At 37.7% G+C, this 12,218-nt stretch overlaps 1 protein-coding gene across 1 annotated transcript in view; it reads left to right on the top strand.

The window, feature by feature from the left end:
• SGCD (sarcoglycan delta) overlaps positions 1-12,218 on the top strand; it is a 378,007-nt gene that overhangs the window by 351,408 nt on the left and 14,381 nt on the right. The window lies entirely within an intron of this gene.

Below are 12,218 nucleotides of genomic sequence, written 5' to 3'. Positions count from 1 at the left end.
GGGGGGAGATGGGCATGGAGGAGGGCACTTGTTGGGATGAGCACTGGGTGTTATATGGAAACCAATTTGACAATAAACTATTTGTAAAATAAAATAAAAAGAAGAGAGTGGATCTCCATGGTTAAGTTAGTGGCATATCTGGTATTAAGAATCCACTGGTGGTCTGGTGCTCCTTCCAGAGATGAATTGACTTCAAAACTAGAAATTTCATTTAAAGGACATCTCTAAATAACATTTGTTAATTACTTTTCATTTTTAATTAAAATAATTGACAGCCTAGATCTGCCACACATGGAGTCAGGTTAGTTGCAAGGGTCATTAAATGATCTGAGAGCATTAGGTCTTACTGGGAAGACTTGAAAATTATTACTGTCATTAATGAGAACTGGGAGTGTGGAAATGTACATCATTTCTTTGATATTCAAATCAATTATTTAGTTTCCATCTCACTTGAAAAAGAATCTCTCAGTGTGAAGAATGCGACGGTTTAGAGACGGGAGGGCACAGGAAGAACTATTGAGATAGTTCCTGTGGAAACTGCAATTATGATGTCTGTCCTTTCGTAGGCAATCACCCTGGAAACCCCAGGTTCTCAGCAATACGATTTGCTACAAAATCCAAGCTTCTAATCACCATTAGGAAGCCCATGTTAGACTACTAAGGCACAATGTTTGTGACCAGATTTTCCCCTAGCAAATGTAATTGACAGACTGTACAGAATCTGTCAAGTTTTTCCCCTCTCAAAGTCATTGACATTTTACTAAATCTTATTAACAGTCAGAAACATACTATGGAGGAAAAATGGACTTCTTCAGCCAACTGCCTTTGAACATTTTGGAATTAAATTACCCTTGGTGTGCAAGCTTTTTGCAAATTCTGTCATCTTGCCACTGTGTAAGCCAGGATGCCTCTTGTGGATGGTGAGATGTTAAGAATGCCAGAGGATGGGGTGCCTGGATGGCTCAGTCAGTGAAGCGTCTGACTAGATTTCAGCTGAGGTTGTGATCCCAGGGTCATGGGATCAAGCCTCATGTCAGGCTCCATGCTGAATGTGGAGCCTGCTCAGGATTGTCTCTCTCCCTCTCTGTCTCTCAATAGATAAACATTTTTAAAATGCCAGAGGTGATTAGAGACAGGGAAGAAGAGTGATCACCCATCCTAACCAGTTTATGAGGGAATGGACAGGTCTGACATAATTTTTATCTGGATGATTACAGTGATAAAACTATCACTTGTCACCACTTCCTGTATACCATATACCTGATAAGTCATCCCTACATGTCCACATTCCAGCTTCATAACAGTCCCTTGAAAGAGATGATATCCCTACTGCACACCTCAAAAACATTTTGTCCCTTTTCTAAGATCAAGTGTCCATCAGATGGCGATGCTTGGACTTAAATCCTGATGCTGAATCTCAAGTTTTAACCTCCTATATTATATTCCCTTCCAAATTTTAGATTAATTTATTTCGGGGGAGAGGGGGGCTATGGACGTCATAGAAAATCTAAAAGATAACATATTACAACGGGCAAAATATGGCCTCAAAACACCACTATAGAATGAGGTAGTTTCCAGCAAAACAGGTCACAAACTGAGGGATTTGGAGGTTTTTTGTTTTTTTTTAGTTTAAATTCAGTATAACACTAACGTGACCACAAACTGTAATGTTATTAGACTGCAATAAGTTGTTCAGAGTCCTACCAAGAAGGAAAAGGGAGAGAGACTGGTTCTTTTGGTTCTGGACCTTGCTCAGACCCTAACAGGAGCACAATATTCAGTCCAAGGTGGCAGAATCTAAGAGGGAAATCCATTCAACAAAAAGTTATTGAGCAACAGTCAGTGTCCTTGATGCTAGACATAAATCTAGAGGAATTACTGCCCTTACAGAGCTTATGCTCGAGGAAAAGATTAAATCAAGTCAACAGACAAATTATTACAAATTGTTTTCAGTGGTATTCCTTCAGTGACAGAAGGGGGCGGGGGGGGGTCAGGGAAGGCCTCTCTAAAGAGGTGGAATTTAAGGGAAACCAGATATAGGAAGATTAGAAGATGGGGCAGGTGGCCCTCCCATCTGCTGCAGGCAGGAGGGTGCTCAAGGATACTCCCTGGAGCATCTGCTGAAGATTTTCTCTCACCTGGATAAAGAAAACCTCAGAATAACTAGGGTGCTTGTCTTTATAAATGTGGACTGTAAACCTATGGAAGCTTTAGATTACGTAGCATGCCTCAAAGTGAGACTTCCACCCAATATGTGGAACCACTTTTCAGCAATCAGAACCATGGAATATTACAAAACATACCGGCTAGAAATCGGGATGCTTGGGTTTGATATACAACTCTTAAGTCACGTGGTCTGGACCATGACATTTAACCTCTCTGAACCTCTATTGCTATCACAAATGAGGCTGTAACTGAATACCAGATGGAACAAAATTCATGAAAAGCACCCAATGTGCAGGGCCTATAGTATGCATTCACTCATGGTATGTGAATCTAAATCTGTCCATGGCTTTCACTCGAGGCCTCTGAGGCTCCTTTGAATCAGACTATGTAAAAGCTTGACTCAAAAATACAGAATGAATCACAAGGGTTGCAGGAGAATGAGGTCAGAAGGAATATTACTAATTTTTAAGCTAAAAACCAAAGAGCCACAGTGTTAAACATGGTGGTAGCCAACACCAGGCACTTAAACTTATCTGGCATCAAAATTTCACTTCACATTACTTTAAGTGGCCCATTATACTGACACGAGTCAAGTTCTTCAAATTGGCCGTTGGTTCATTAGTGTTTATCAGACACACAACTAAAATATGAGAGCAATTTTTAAAGTACTTTTCTTGAAATAGGAATTCGACTTTGAGCTCTTTAAGATTCAAAGCGAGCCAATGAACTTAAGATCAATGGAGAAGCTGTTCAAGAAATATACACACTCTCTGGGTAAAGAATCCCACTGATTTGCTAAAGTTGTATATACATAGTATCATTATATCAGCAACATAGAAAAAATGTTGGCCAGGGTAGTTCATTGGACCCACGGGGTTGGTACTGCAGGTCTCGATTTTATCAAGTATATTAATTTAGCTGCTAGCATCACACTTTGCATTCCTTTTCCACCAGAAGCAATACCACAACTATTCTATTCTCATTAATGGGATGGTAGGGTTCCATATTAAAGTTTCTCTACCTACAATGCACACATAGATCTGCTAAGTCAATCTAAGCCGGTAGTTTTCAACCACCACCAGAGAAATTTTTTAAATATATAAATGTTCTGGCACTTTTATTTAGTGTATGTGGGATGTGACCCAAATTTTGTTTTGTTTGTTTCATTCAAGTTAGTTAACATACAGTGTAGTATTGGTTTCAGGATTTGAACCCAGTGATTCATGACTTACATAGTACACCCATCACTCATCCCAAGAAGTGCCTGCCTGAATGCCCATCACTCATTTATTCAATCCCCACCTTCCCTCCAGCAAGCTTTGAAAGTTCCCCTTGTGATTCTGACTGAAATTTCCCCTCCATTGGCCTCAGCCAACTCAAGAACTCCTCAAAAGCAGCCATTATAATTAACCAAAGCACCAGAAACTTTTCGACCCCACCCACCAGTTTTGTCTAAATTATGTCCCTTTCAAACATAACTCTTTCTATTTCATTTTGTCCCTCAAACTTAGAACACACAGAATAATCCTCGGTATTGGTGTTCTCATGAATATGCTATTTCCTAGGAGATGTTGGCATTAACCCTCTTCTATTTCAGTTACCACATGTATTACTTGGTCTTTATGATGTTTTGAAGGTCGCTCCCCAAAGTAACAAAAGCCATTGTCTTCATTCTCTGAGGATGGGAGCAAAATATGATCTAAAAGCTTGTCTAGGTTTGGAAGTGATTAATGTAGATTCTTATGATGAAGGAAATGAAAACGAGAAATCTGGGTAAGTAATCACTGTTTCCACAAAAACAATTTCAACAAAAAATGAGCTTGAAACGGAGAGAACAAACTGATAATGCCAACAGCAAATAAATTATTCTCTGAGTTTTAAAAACAGACCTTGTGATAGCATTTAAAGTTTTGTGGGGTTTTCTGATTCATGACACTTCTGAGTGTAACTGAGGAAGAAAGGGACACTGTTGCTGCCCCATGTTTTATAGGTACTTGGAATGGAATTTGAGCAGAGAAAGAAAGCTTACAAATGAATGCAGAAATATGCCAAGAAATGAGGTTTCAATAAGGAAAACACTTCTCCAGGGCTTTATAAACCTAAGAGACACAAGCACATTTCTCCTTTTCATATTCCCTGGGCCACACCAGAGCTGTGAAACCACCTCAGAGGTCAGTAGAGTCTGGGCACTGTGGACCTCTGGTCAGGACTTTGCTTTATCTCTGGCTATTGAGAGGGAACATTTCCGAGATGTTCACCCCGATGGGATGCCACCATCATTACGTGGCTGAGACAGTCAGTTCTTGGAGTGTATCTGCCTAGTCTCACCAGTCAAACAAGTGCATAGAATCCAACAGGTTTTCAAATATTTCTTTTGAGTTGTATATACATAGTACCATTAACTCAGCAATAGAGAAATACCCTGCCAACAATGATCAAACATACCTCCTACTTTTCTATCCCTAGCCCTACATGTTCACATGTCCACTTGACACCTCAGACCCCTCTGATTTGACATGTCTAAGACTCAATTCAAGACATTCCATAAGTGCTCTCTTTCTACTCTTCCCTACATCAGGGGCTGACCCACAACACTGGGAAACATCCTGGAGTCATTCCATCACCAATCTTCCCCCGTCTTCCCCCACCTGGATAACCATAGACTTCTGTCTGCTATCCTTGCAATCCTCTTGCCCCCCCTTAAACCCACTCTGTAGCCAGATATGTAAATAATAAATAATATATAAATATGCACGCGCACACACACATACATACATATATATAGCATTAGAGTTTCCTATTAGATAAACAGAATCAAGAGGAAATACATATCCAGTAAGCAATTGGTTCACATGAATATAGAAGTCCCAAAATCTGCAAGCAGCAAGCTAGAGACTCAAGAGACACAATTGTGTAAGTTCCAGTCTGAAAGCAGGAAAAATTCCTTCTTAGCCTTGGTGTTCTAGTCGGGTCTTCAGCTGATTGGATAAAGCCCACCCACATTAGGGAAGGCAGTCTACTGATTTAAATGCTAATCTCATCCAGAAACACCCTTACAGCCTCTCTCAGAATAATGTTTGACCAACTGTCTTGCATCCCATAGCCCAGTCATGTTGACACATAAAAGTAATTATCACAGTAATCTATGCAGCTTGGACATTTGATGATATTGTCCATTATCATTTTGCTCCCCTACACCACTTCTCCATTTTATTTTTTTTTCACCTCTCCATTTTAAATCCTTTATTGTCTCATCACAGTCTGCCAGGCCATGCCTGACTTACCTCTTCTTATTGATACCACATTTCTTTCAGCCGCCTTTCAATTTCTTTTCACCTAAAAAAAACTATTTTCCTCCTAAAGTCTTCAGGCATGCTGCTCCCTAGGTCTGAAACGTTCATCTTTTACCAGGCTAATCCCTTCTCATCCTTCAGATGTCAGCATTAGCTTTCCTAGGCTCCAGATTTTCCCATGACTCAGCCCCCATTAGAAGTCCTGATAACTTCTCCATCAAGGACTCTTCACCACCATAAACAAGTTGCTTAATGTATCTCATCCTCATTAGCACATAAACTCACTAGGGCAATGATTAGGGTTATCTTGTTTACAACTGTAACCCCACAATTTTGCATATACTAGGAATTCAAAAATTTGTTTGTTAACCAAATAAATGAGCCAATTCTTAATGAACCTTCAAGGCCAACCTAGACTCTGCCAGTCTGGGATTCAGGCCACTTCACTGTGTCCCCTTAGGCCTAGTTTAATAAATGTTTATTAAATATATCAACAAGCCCTATCCTGGAAAAGAAGGGTTGATTCAAAAGAATGTTTTGTGATGGCCTGACTTGCCTTCTATAGAAGCAAACTTCAAAACAGTTTTGCTCTAGAGGACAGAATATCACTGCTTTTCTAAGAGAAATGGCCTTCAAATGAGAATATCCAATCCATTTCTTAAATCTTCAGAGCAGAATCCTAGAATATTCTGCTTAGATTTTTCAACTTAGGATTTAAAGACAGATCTAACACTAAAAATTCAGCAGTTCCATTGGTAAAATTTAAATACCGACTATAGATATGAGGGGCTTGAATTTCAAAGTAATCTTCACTCAGCTTGAAAGTAGGTACTATATAATTAGAAAAGCCCAAGTTTCTTACTTTTTGCAGGTGCTTATTTTATTTCAACCAGTTTCTCTACTGGAAGTTGATTCCACTGAATACAGTGTGTTCAAGCCAAAGCAGCCACTTAAAACAGGATGATATAGGATGGATTTGTATTGTACCAGTTTAGCTACGTTAGAACTACGTTTCACTGGCCTACAGGAAAACAGTGGGTAATTTGCTTACAGACTTCATTTCCCAATTTATTCTTGGCAAATGCAGTATGTATCCCCTTTGTCCAAATATTAGGAATTGGACTTGAAAACACACACTGACTTGAAAATCAAACTGGTTTAATTTAGAGACTGGTTTCTTAGAAAGCAACAGATCTATAAGTGATTATTAACCAAATTATAGGGGCGCCTGGGTGGCTCAGTCAGTTAAGTGTCCAACTTCAGTTCAGGTCATGATCTCACAGTTCATGGGTTTGAGCCTTGTGTTGGGCTCTGTGCTGACAGCTCAGAGCCTGGAGCCTGCTTCGGGTTCTGTGTCCCGGTCTCTCTCTGGCCGTCTCTCTTTCCAAAAATAAATAAAAACATTTAAAAAATATATTAAAAAAGAAGCACATTGTAACAGTGTGATTCTAAGGTGAAGGACATTAACTAGACTTATTGTAGTGATCATTTCAAAATGTATACAAATTCATTTTGTACACCTGAGACTAATATGTCAATATCTCAATTTTAAAAAGTAATAAAATGAAATAAAATAGTAAAATAATTTTTAAAAGAACTACATTTCCTGGAATTCCCTTCGCTGAGTTAGCAGGTCTCCATGAGGACTGACAGAATAAAGTTAAATAGCAGGTGTAGTCCTTTTACCCCCGAAGGTCAGTGCAGGGCACCAGGCACTGTTGGAAACCACCTGCCAGTTCACCTGCCTATTGTGGGGCAGCAGCCAAGTCTTTAACCCTCCAACTCATGTGCCAGGTCCATGCTCTGCTTCACAAAGGGCAGCAGCTTTTCTTCCACTGAATCAGTAACTTTGAACTGGTACCTGTTGACAGTCTCTTACCACTTCTTCCTGGTAGGTTCTGGCTCATCCTCTCCCCCACTTCACATCCATCTCCCCTTCCTGGCTGCCTGTTCTGCTGACTTCAGACCGAAGATCAGACACAAAGACACATTAAATTCCTATAAGGTGCCTGTATGTATACTATTTATACAGGTTCTCTTTCTCTGATTGAACACTGATCAATAAACTTCTAGAGAGTTTTCTGGCAAACCAGCAGCCCTTAGACCAGACAGATCTGGCTCTTAAAAAGTTGCCACATTCATGGTATAAAATAGTAATAGGCTACCAAGTTTTAAAATTGAGGTGATTTCACTCTAATTTCAATTTCCATCTTCTTTGAAAAGTCAGAAACTTAGACCTCTGGTGCAGTAGAATGGTAGTCTAAGTATGCTGACTGGCCCACCCACTAAAAAAAACCCTAAAATTGGAAATTAGGATATTTCAGAGTCCAAGAACTAAAACAGCATGGGAATCTAGAGAAGTAACATGAGTATCAAGTCGAGCCATAACTTTAGAAATTTTGCTGAACTAGAAGAAATACAGCTGCAGTTTTAATGTCAAAACAGATATCAGGGACCTGAAACAGATAGTCTAAGTAGAGATACCACAATGAAACTTGAACCCCAGTGTACCAAACCCTCAGTGTAAGAACAAAATATAATTCAACCTATGTAGTCTTCTCCATCCTTACTGTTTCACCAAGTGGATTGCAAGGAAATTACCTATTTTGAATATCAGCACTGAATAGAAGGGAAAGGAAAACGACTTCACAAAGTTTGGTAACTCCAAACTGGTACTCACTGTGGTTGATAGGCTGAATGTATGTTGCCTCTGTGGTTCTAAAACCTCAAGCAAAGAAATTAGTTTACAGTGGGCCCAAGCTGATGGTGGCACCATTGACTGATGACAAATGCAAATCCTCTCTAGAAAAAAGCACCCTAAATGCAGGCCTCAATTTCTGCAGATAAAGAAAAATATGAATCCGCAGTCGAAAAAATATTAAACACTGAAGTGAGGTACCGTGAGCAAGAGAGGAAGCAGGAAGGTGAGACAGCTAATTTAGACCCACTAAAGCCTCCAGAATAGGAATTAGTAGAGAAAGAATATAAAGTAAGTATGTTTACTATGAGTAAAGAAACAGAAGAATGAATTGAAAGAGTAAAAGATAGGGCCACCTGGGTGGCTCAGTGGGTTACGCATCCCACTTCAGCTCAGGTCATGATCTCACGGTCAGGGAGTTCAAGCCCCACATCAGGCTCTATGCTGACAGTTCAGAGTCTGGAGCCTGCTTCAGATTCTGTGTCTCCCTCTCTCTCTGCCCCTCCTCCACTCATGTTCTGTCTCTCTCAAAAAATAAACTCTGGCTACATTTGAAGTTATGTAACCTGGTTACCTACCTGGTAAAAATCAGCTGTCTCTCAAATAAAATTAATTTGCATTGCTAAAAAAAACAAAACAAAACAAAAAAAAAAACGTAAAAAAATTTTTTTAAGAAAAAGATAAAGGAGTATAAAAATGACTAACAAATTAGAACATGAACCAAACAGAGTTTTTAGAAATGAAGATATCATCTCAGAAAGTAAAACTCCAGTGGATATTGAAAGATAGATTAAAAACAAGTGAACATGAAAATATATCTGAAAATTATCCAAATGCAGGGAGATGCAATAACAGGAAAGCTGGAATGAGAGTGTCTAGTCCAAGTTTCAGAATGGTAAAAACAAGAGAATGGAGCAAAATAAAATGAAATCCACATCAAGACACATCAGAATAACATAATACCAAAACATAATACCAAAACATAATAACAAAATACCAAAAAAGCAGCCGGTGAGAAAAGAACCAAATAAAAGTTGTAGAACTGAAATTAGACTGACAGCTGACTTTGTAATCACAACTGTGAAAATGAGAATACAAAGGAATGATATCTTCAGTTCCTCAGACAAAATAACTGTCATCATAGTTATGCATCAAGTCAAAATTCCACCCACAGGGAAGGATACAAAATTTGAAGATTTATTCCAGAAAAACAAAATTAAATAGTTGGCCCAACAGACCATCACTGAAAAAAAAAAAAATACCAAGGAATTTTTGTATGTTATAAAAAAGGAAATTTTAAGATTACAGAGTAAGTGAAGAAAGTAGAAAATACATAGACATATATAAATAGTATAAAAACAGTAATCCTGCTGGATTAAAGAATACAAGCCAAAATATATAGTATTAGCACATTAATGAAGAATAGTGAATTTGGGCTGCTAGATTTAAAAAGAAAATCCATTAAGGAATCAATATTGTTAAGATATCAACTCTCCCAAAATTGGTTTATGGGTTCACAATCAAAATCCCAACAGGCTTGAAAGTTTTATGTGGAAAAGGAAAGGATGTAGAATAGCTAAAAGAATCTGTTTTCCTTTTACAAAGGTAAAAAGACTGACACTACTTGATTTTGAGACTTACTTAGTGTAAAGTTTTGGTAGTCAGGATGATCCAGTATTAGCATAAGTTTAGAAAGATAGATAGACAGAACAGAATAGAGACTTTAGAAATAGATCTATAAAGATGGTTCATTGATTTTCAACCAGACAGTGCTATTCAGTGGGGGAAAGGATATCTTTTCGATAAATGGTGCTGCAACAACAGGATAAATCTATTGAAAGTACTCAATACTATTCTTAAAAACTAATTCAAGATGGATCATATATCTAATATAAAAGCTAAAACTATAAAGCTTCTAGAAGAAAAAATAAGAGGCTATCTTTGTGACCTTGGTGTAGGTGTTGGTTTATTAGAAAAGGCACAAAAAGTACTCAAATTTGTCAAGATATTGTTGAAAAGGAAAGAAGGAAGGGAGGGCAGGAGAGGAAGAAAGAAAAAGAAAGAGAAAAGCCCAATCATGGAGTAAGAGAAAATACTTGATATATACCATATCCTATTTATCTATCTGAAAAAGAATTTTTACACAAAATAGATAGTAAGTCAGTAATATAAATACAAATAACACAACTGCAAAAAACGTTGTGCATAAGATTTAAAAGATCTCTCTCAAAAGAACATCTTTGAATAGCTAATAAGCACATGAAAAGCTGCTTAACATAATTAGTCATCAGAAAGATGATTACTTGAAGTACCATTTTATAGCCACCAGAACAGTTTTACTTACATCAATATTGGTAGTAGGGATATAAAACTGTGCATCTTGGAAAATGGTTTGGCAGTTTCTTATTGTATTATTCTACTGCTATATGGCACATTACCCTAAAACTTAAAAACTAAAAGCAACAGACATTTATTATCTCTCAGTTTCTGTGGATCAGAAATCTGATTGCAATTTAGTGATCCCTCTAACTCAAGATCCATTGTGAGGCTGAAGTTGTTGGTCTAAGCTGTGTCTTTTCAAATGCTTGACTTGGGGAGGATCTATTTCCAAAAACACTCCTGTGGTTGTTGGTAAGATTCATTTTCCTGTAGACTGTTGGATTGACGGTCTTGATACCACATAAGCTAATGGGCTTCCTCAATTTCTTAGATATCTCCATAGGACAACCCTCAAGACGGCAGCTGGCATACCTCAGGGTGAGGGAGTGAGAGCACAAACCCAAGATGGAAGCCTTAGCCTTTTTATAAACTAATATTGTAAGTGACATCTCATTACTTTTGTCACAGTCTACTTGTGTAGAACACTTCAAACCTAAAGGCACATTCAGAACGTAAGTGAAAGGATAGAAAAATATACTCCATGCAAATTGAGGTTAAAAAAAAAAAAAAAAAGCCAAGGTAGCACTACTTATATCAGACAAAATGGACTTTAAAACAAAGACTGAAACAAAAGACAAAAAAGGGCATTACATAATTATAAAGGGGTCAGTTCAACAAGAGGATAAAACAGTTGTATATATCCATGCACCCAACATAGGAACACCTAAATACATAAAGTCCAGGTCACTGGGTAAATCATCTAGGCAGAAAATCAAGAAGGAAATAGTGTCATTGAATGACGAATAGACTAAATAGACTTAACAGATATATACAGAACATCGCAACCCAAAACAACAGAATCCACATTCTTTTCAAGTGCACATGGAACATTTTCCAGGACAGATCACATGTTAGGCCACAAAACAAGTCTCCATAAATTTAAGAAGACTGACACCATAGAAAGCATCTTCTCTGGCCACAACAATATAAAACTAGAAATCAGTCACAACAACAACAACAAAACCTGGAAAAAATCACAAATGTGTGTAGACTAAACAACATGGTACCAAATAGCCAGTGATCAATGAAAAAATATCAAAGAGAAAATCAAAAATGGAGACAAATGAAAGTGAAAACACAATGCTCCAACATCTTTGGAACACAGTGAAAGAAGTTCTAAGAGGAAAATGTATAGTGATAAAAGCCTATCAAGAAATAATAAAAGTCTCCAATAAACAATATAACCCTACGGTTAAAGGAACTAGAAAAAAGAACAAAGCTTAAGGTTTATAGAAGGGAGGAAATAATAAAAATGAGAGGAATAATAAATGAAGTAAAGACTTAAAAAACCCAGTAGAGACAGACTCCACCAGAAGCCTACTAGAACTGATCCAAGAATTCAGCCAAGTTGCAGGGTACAAAATCAACGTACAGAAATCGGTTGCATTTTTATACACCAATAATGAAGCAACAGAAAGAGAAATCAAGAAACTGATCCCATTTACAATTGCACAAAAAACCATAAAATGCCTCGGAATAAACCTAACCAAGGATACAAGAGATCTGTATGATGAAAACTATAGAAAACTTATGAAGGAAATTGAAGAAGACACAAAGAAATGGAAAAACATTCCATGCTCATGGATAGGAAGAATAAATATAGTTAAGATGTCATTACTACC

Source organism: Hyaena hyaena, unplaced genomic scaffold (assembly GCF_003009895.1).
Source record: "Hyaena hyaena isolate Hyena2069 unplaced genomic scaffold, ASM300989v1 scaffold_336, whole genome shotgun sequence".
NCBI classification, from domain to species: domain Eukaryota; kingdom Metazoa; phylum Chordata; class Mammalia; order Carnivora; family Hyaenidae; genus Hyaena; species Hyaena hyaena.
Note: the sequence above shows the minus strand (reverse complement) of the source record. Positions and strands in the feature narration are given on the sequence as shown.